General features: G+C 37.8%; 1 pseudogene; it reads right to left on the bottom strand.

The window, feature by feature from the left end:
* Positions 1-4,670, bottom strand: part of LOC138141917 (olfactory receptor 10R2-like) — a 6,087-nt pseudogene extending 1,417 nt beyond the window's left edge.
* Positions 4,671-7,646: the final 2,976 nt, after the last annotated feature.

Raw genomic sequence — 7,646 nt, 5'->3', positions numbered from 1 at the left:
ACACACACACACACACACACACACACACACACACACACACACACACAAACTAGCTGTGTGACCTTGGGCAAGTCTCTTAACCCCAACTGCCCTCCAAAAAGCAAAAAAACAAAAAACAAATAAATAAATAAAACTGATATATATTGATAATAATTTTTTTTAAAAAGATTGATTTTGCTTGACCCCAGAAGGCAGAACTAATAGCAATACACCAAGGCTGCAGAAAGGAAGATTTCAGCATTTATATAAGGAAAACATTCTTAGTAGATCTGAAAACATAACAGAGACAAAGCTCTATATTCCTGAGAATTTTCACAGACATGCAGAGGAACTCAGTTGGCTTGAGTTGCCTAAAGGAAAAGATTTTCTTCAAAGATTTGGGGCACAAAAAGCATTGAGGTTGAGAGTTGACATCAAGATACAAGAAGGTGAGGGGGGTGGCTAGGTGGCACAGTGAATAGAGTACCAGCCCTGGAGTCAAGAGGACCTGAGTTCAAATCCAACCTTAAGACTCTTAACAATCACTGTTCTGTGACCTTGGGCAAGTCACTTAACTCCAATTACCCTGCCTTCACCCTTCCAAAAATAAGAAATAAATTCAAGAAGATGAGGGTGTGAACCTGAAAGCAAAAGGGGAGAAGTCATATAGATGAGTGGTAAAGTCATGGACTAGATCTGAGGCCCTGGAGGCCAGACTAACAATTATGGACTTTAGGAACAGATAGCAGGAACGGAGTCCAAGAAGTAGTGATTCATTTCCTGGATTTCCCAAAGCAAAATGGTAACTGTCTCTGGGAGTCCAGTCACAGCCTTCTTTATGTTGTTTAATTGTTCAACATTTCCTTGTTACTTGATAATATTCTTAATAAATTACATAACCATCAATAGGAATTATAGATTAAGCCTATACATTTATGTATTTAGATGGAGAGAAGAGAATCTTGGACATGGATCAAGATGTTTCTCTCTTATTCTGAGAATAAGACAGCGGTTTTAGAATTTTCATGTAAGATATGGTCAACTCTAGAGTTTTGCTTACAAAAGTTTGTCTCGTCCTTTCTAATACCATCATCAATGATGCTATTGATCTGTTTTTGTATTATTTTCCTAAAATTTGCATATGGGTATATAAGAGAGACCTATAAAGTGACAAACAGAAAAATAGGAAGCATTCTTATATATCTAAAGTTTTTTAGTCACTATTTTTAAAGTAGTAATAAAATCGAAGTTTTACCCCCACAATTTTAATATCTTCTCTTTCCTCCTTTAGATATGGATCAATCCCTCAATGACATCAAAATTGTGTCATTTCTCCCAAAAACATCTTACCTATACAATTGATCTACTCTAGTTGTTTTTCCCATCTTTGATCTCTTCAGTTCCATTTCTAACTCTGCTATAAGCAATCTGGTACTTTGATGTTAAAATTTATATACACACATATATCTCACATATGTGTATATTTCCAACAATTTTCCATCTTTTTTCTCTCTGTTATCTTTCTAGTTATGTCCTTAAATGTTCTCAGGATAAAATTGCTTAGTTGGACCTCTTGCCAAGCATTTCTTTTAATTGGTTACATCCTTCAACCTTCAAATAATCCAAATAATGCTTATTCCTAATAGTCACTCCCCTTCTAAAGAACTTTCAGTGGATCCTTATTGTCTTTGAGATAAAATGCAAGCTCTTTCCATCACACTTTTAAGGTCCTCCATCATCTGGCTCCCATTTACCTTTCCAGCTCACTTAATAGTATTTCACTTGACTTACTCTGCATCCCTGTTTTTAGCAGGCTATTGGCTGCTATTCAATTATATCCAATTTCCCCACAACTAAATAAATTCACCCAAATGACTGTTCCTCCTGCCTAGAATGGTCTCTTCATCTGTCTTTTGAAATTCTTCATTTCCATGAATATTGATAGCTAAGGTGCCACTTCCTCCTCCATGGTTTACCTATTCCAATTAGCTAAAAATATTCTCTCTCAGATTTTCCTAGAAGCTTGTTTTATGTTTTTCCTGAGACTTCTAACAGTCTACCTTGTCCCAGACTGCCTGATGTTCTAGTAATTTCCCCACTTGTAGATTGTAAGTTCCTTAAGGTAAGGAACAAGGTTGTCTTTCTTCTTTGTCTACACAGTATCAGGTAAGGCATCTTGCAATAATGTTCATGAATGCTTTCTCATTTCTGTCTCTAATTATCATGTATTTACTGTAAACTACCCTTCTGGGTTTTTTTCTTATTAGTTTATTTGGAGAAAATATATGTTAGATTAAGGGAAGCAGATGTCAAAAGCAAAACAGATTTTTGAAGAGGGACAGGATAAAAAAGATAGAGAGAAGGAAAAACAAAAGATAGACTGGAGAGAAATATATAACTAGTTACTACATCTATAAAATTTTTGTTGTTGTTCAGTCATTCAGTCAAGTTCAACTTTATGTGACCCCTATGTTATGTCCATGGATTTTTCTTGGCAAAGGTACTAGGATGTGTTGCTATTTTCTTCTCTGGTGTGTCCCCATTTTACATATGAGGAAAGGAGGCAAATAAGGGATAAGTGACTTGCTTAAGGTTACACAGCTAGTAAATGTCTGAGGCCGAATTTTAATTCAGATCCTTCTTGACTCCAAGCCTGATGCTCTATCAATGGCACCACCTACCTGCCCTCTAGAAGTCTATGATATAGGAGCAATAAACCTTATGCTAAAAACACAAGTTCCTTCAATTTAATCAATAATCACATAATATCTAAATCGGAAAGGATTATTAAGGCTAAACTTATATCTGAATGATAAATTCATGGACAATTTCACTAAGAGATCAGTGAGTCTTGGCTTGAAGACCTCCATCTTTCAAAGCAGCACATCCCAATATTAGATAGTTCTCATTGTCAAAAGAATTTTTTTCTTACTTTAAATCAAAATTGGCATCTCTGCTACTTCTGTCCACTACTCCTGACTCTATCCTCTGGGACCATGGACAGCACATGTAATCCATCTTCCACATGATAATCCTTCAAACACTCAAAGATGGTTATCATGTGTTTTCCCACTTCAAGTCTTCAAATCCATATTAAGTAATCTAGGAAAAGCTTCTAAACTTCTCACTGTCCTCTTCATCTTTTTCTTTTTGCACACGTTGAAGTTTGATCCAGGGGATAAATTCTCTTGTGTATATAGAGATTAGGCATTTAATATTATTACCCCCTCTCAACTCATGTCAATTCCCTCTTCCTCCAATAGTCTCCTCTCTAATTTCCACTTATGAAAATATAACCAGTTCTTCAGGATCTAGTTTAAGTGTCACTTCCTATAGGAAGCCTTCCCTTACTTCCCCAGCTTGAAGTGATTTCTTCCTCATCTGAAATTTTTTCACATGTTATTTTTTCATCATTGATGGAACTTAGCACATGATGCCTTCCATGATGTATCTGTGTCCATGTCTCAACTATCTAAATAGACAGTGAGTTCTTTCAGGATAGGAATTGTCTCTTAGTTATTATTTCATCCTTGATGCCTGGTCCAAAAGAGCTCAATAACTTTGATGAATGAATATTACATAGTTTTACCCTATGTTAAAATCCTAGCTCTCCTATTTTTTTTTGCTGTTGAAAACCTCCAATTAGGTACTTAATGCCTTGAGGCCTTATTTTCTGCATTAGTAAAATAGGGAAGTCAGAGAAGATGATCTTTAAGGCCACTGTTAACTCTAAATTTTATGATCCCTTACCTTGCTGTCTGGTCCCAAGGTTAATGACACTAATATTGAAGGAGCAAGAGGAAGGGAACCCAATGCCCTTTCTTCTTGTTCTACTACTTTATAAATGTGTCATCAAGTGTTGTGCATGAATATCCTTCCCTGCCTTTTCAGCAAGAATACAAATTGCTTGAAAATAGGGAAAGAAGTTGATATATGTGTACAACTGTTTGTGTGTATATCGATATAGATACAAAAGTCCTTTATTTTCAAGAATTTTCAAGATGCATATATATTCAGAATGTTTAAAATATAAAATAATCATTAAAATATATGTATACATACACACATCATTATATATTATACATACATATGTATATACACATATTACATGTCTGTTGACAATGCCATTCAAAACCAAATCTGAATCACAAGAATAAAAATCTATCTTCTTATTTGATTTTCACAACAATGTTGAATAATATATTATTCGCTGTCAGATATGAGTTGGACTAGAAGATAGCTGAGACTCCTTCCAACTCTAAAATTCTATGAATTCTATTTTATAGATAATAAAATTAAGGACCAAGGAGAGGAAGTGATGTATCCAAGCTTGGAGAACTAGCAAGTCACGCCTGGAAGAAAACCCTAGATTTTCTTACTGAGTCTTTTGCTTTCTCCACTCCACCCTTAACAATGGTCCAGAGTTGCTTGTTGAGACAGGACAGCCAATCTAAATTACATGCCCAGGGACAATGAAATCTGCACTAATACTGGTTGAATAACCAAGGGAGTGACTGAAGGACAGACAGTCTGATGCAGCAAATACCTCTAGGATCTTTTCCAGCCCACTGTCCTTACCTCTTCACTACTCAGGCTCTTCATCTTGGAAATTGTAGCAGAGATGTCCCCAGAATGACATAGGAAAGTTTGATCTAAGGAGAACAAGGTTTTCTAGATGGGAAGAAAGTCATGTTATAGCCACCCCTCATTCATACCCTCATTACTTTTCATGTGGAATACTACAACAGCCTTCTTATTAGTCATCCAGCCTCAAGTTTCTCTACCCACCACCACTATCCATCCTGCACTCAGTAGCCAAAGTGATATCCCTGACTGTGTCAATCCATTTACCCAACAAACACCACTGGTTCTCTATTGTCCCAAGGATCATATATAAAGCCCTTGGTTTAGATTTGAAATCTCTTTGTAGCATAGCCTTTCCTACCTTTCCAACATCCATATGTATTATTTTCCATTATGTACAACACAATCCAAATGCACTGGCCTAGTTGCTTTTCCTCACATATGACACTCCATTTCTTCTCTATTTCTTGTCTCTGTGCCTTTGCACTGTCTGTTCCTTGGACTGGAATACTCTCTCAACTCACCTCTACCTCTGAATTCCTAGAAGACTCAGAACTACTTTCTGAAGGCAGCCTTTCCTATGCCCCTTAATTTGCTAGTGCCTTCTCTCTGAGATCATAAGATTATTTTCTCTAGATAGATAAATAGATATACACGTGTCTAAAGATATATAGATATGAGTGTATTAAATTTTGTGTTTTCCTAGATAAATAAACTGTCTCCATTGAAATGGAGACACTTAAGGGCAGAAGGCTTTTTTTTTACCTTTTTCTAATCCCCAGTCCTTAGTAGAATTCAGGGCACATAGTCCATGCTTAATAAAATGCTTTACTAACTTACTGACTGACTCTATCATTTTCATTGCCTTTCCCTTTCTTATGTACAGGGGACCTTAAGTAACAATTTCCCTAGGTTCTGGAGTTACATAGTCCAGGAAAACGTATAATTAGTGGGATAATTCCTTCCAGACTAGAGTGCAGGGTAACCTTTCTCCATTTACACCACCTGGGGGAGGTTGCCTAAAGAAGATGGTATTCGGTGGCTGAAGGGTCAGGCAAACAGGGAGGAGCTAATTGAAAAATAGGGATGCAGAATCTTGAGCCTGAAAAGGAAGGTAGTTTCATGTATGTGAATGATTTGGGAGGAGGGAGGTAAGAGGACAGTGACTCGTCAAATAGGATAATGAGAATATTTGCTTGAAAAGTGGAGGTGGAACTAAAATTGATGGCATGCAGATCACAGGATCTTCGGAAATAGAGAAGATCCCAGTGGGGGACATAAAGTCAGGGTTTGCTTCTTCTTTGGTTTTCCTATACCTACCTAGCTGATTTTCTAATGCAATCATTTCTCAGCAACAATTTTAAGAAAGCAGCGCCCCTTCTCCCTTCTTTATTCCCTAACTCAGTCCTGTTATCTCCAGCCCCTACTTCCAGTCTTTTTGTCCTCTTTAAGCCTTCTTTATGCCTTCACCTTCACTCTTGCCTAATATCCACCTTCCTCATCTCCTTATTCAAGGATGGCAAAAATAGACTATAGCTCAGAGGAGACCTGGGCCATCAATTAGATGAGCAAATCATTCTTAAGGCATTTGTCTTGCTATCCCAAAAGTCCTGATGATTTAAACTATGCTTGCCCTCAATGATATACTACTTTTATATTCCATATAATTTACTCCAAGGTCTTGCCTCAAATATAAGTGCTGGGGTGCAATGATTTGGGATGTCCTCTCATTTAATTATTGTTCTGTCAATTCCAAGGATCTCCCAACTGAAACTGTCCTCAAGTCATGTCCTACCAGACATGTTTTAAGGGTCCCTTCACAATTCCCAGTCCCTATGGTCTCACTAAAGAAGACCCAAGTCTTTCCAGATATCCCTCTATGTCATTGTTCCCACCTCAGGTCTTCATACAGGATCCCCAAGCTCTTCTCTATGTACATTTCTCCAAACTGTCATCCCAATGAGCATTGTAAATTGTCTTTTCTTTTGTCTCTATCACTAGCAGCCCTAGTACCTTTAGCAGAAATTGTGTTACCATGAGCCTTGGGAGTACTTACTATACTAGACAATTTGACATAGGTCCCTCCACCTACAATTATCTAATAGAATTCAATAGGGACAGCCAGAGCTGGGACAATGACCTCAAAACTCTTATGCCTAAGGTGAAGAAATTGAGACATAGATCGCGAAAAGCATTTAGTCTCTTCTTGAAGGATCCCTACAGGCTCATTAAGGAGCTGGCAGTTAGTGGAGATCATCAATGAACCAACAATTCTCCTCCCTCAGGTTTATCTGCCTCTAAGTCCCTAGTTCCTCTCTTTCAGGTCATTGTTAACCTCACCCAACTCCATTTCCTGTGTCTTCTCCTGAGGGGAAGGAGTAGGTTGTGAAGGATGAAGATGAGAACTTGGATAGGCAAAGGGAGAAGGGACCCAATAGTTACAACAATTAAAAAACACATCTGGGGAGTAAAGGGTAGTGGGAAAGTACTCAGGTCAAGTTACAAGAGGCACCCAAGGAGTCAATAAATTCTTTCATCATCTTAGGGTAAAAGAGTCCTACATCCAGAAAAATTCTCCCTATTAAATTAGCTGGAGGGAAAACCTTACACAGGTCTCCCTAAGAGGCTCAGGAAGGCTCTAGCTGCCCCCCCCCAACTTTCCCCACAGGAATCCAGTATCACACCAGATTATAGGAGCAGTAAGGATGAATTTTAAGCAGAAGAAGCATAATTCCATTTGGAAGACCCCTGGAAGGACAATTAATCCCACAGACACAGAAAGAGAGGAAAGTTTAAGGTATATCCTGCTTCTCACAGTTACTCTCTTTAAATCCACAGGGACAGAGGACTTGGCCAGCATGAATGTGTCACTGTGAAAGTGTTGCATTATATTCTTCGGTACCATGATGCATATGATTTCTGTAGTCTGCTAAAGTAACCTGATACACTGGAAAGAACACTTGTCATTTAGTCCAAAGACTCAATTTTAAGTCCCAACTCATTCACTTACTTAGAGCCTTACGATACAGAGCCTTTCTGAATCTCAGTTGCTTATTCTGTGGAATGAGAATAATCACATCACA

The sequence above is a fragment of the Petaurus breviceps genome, unplaced genomic scaffold (assembly GCF_028583685.1).
Source record: "Petaurus breviceps papuanus isolate PSGF00001 unplaced genomic scaffold, PetGlider_PUasm1.0 90510, whole genome shotgun sequence".
NCBI lineage: Eukaryota > Metazoa > Chordata > Mammalia > Diprotodontia > Petauridae > Petaurus > Petaurus breviceps.
The sequence above is the reverse complement of the archived record's forward strand: the minus strand, read 5'-3'. Positions and strand labels throughout refer to the sequence as shown.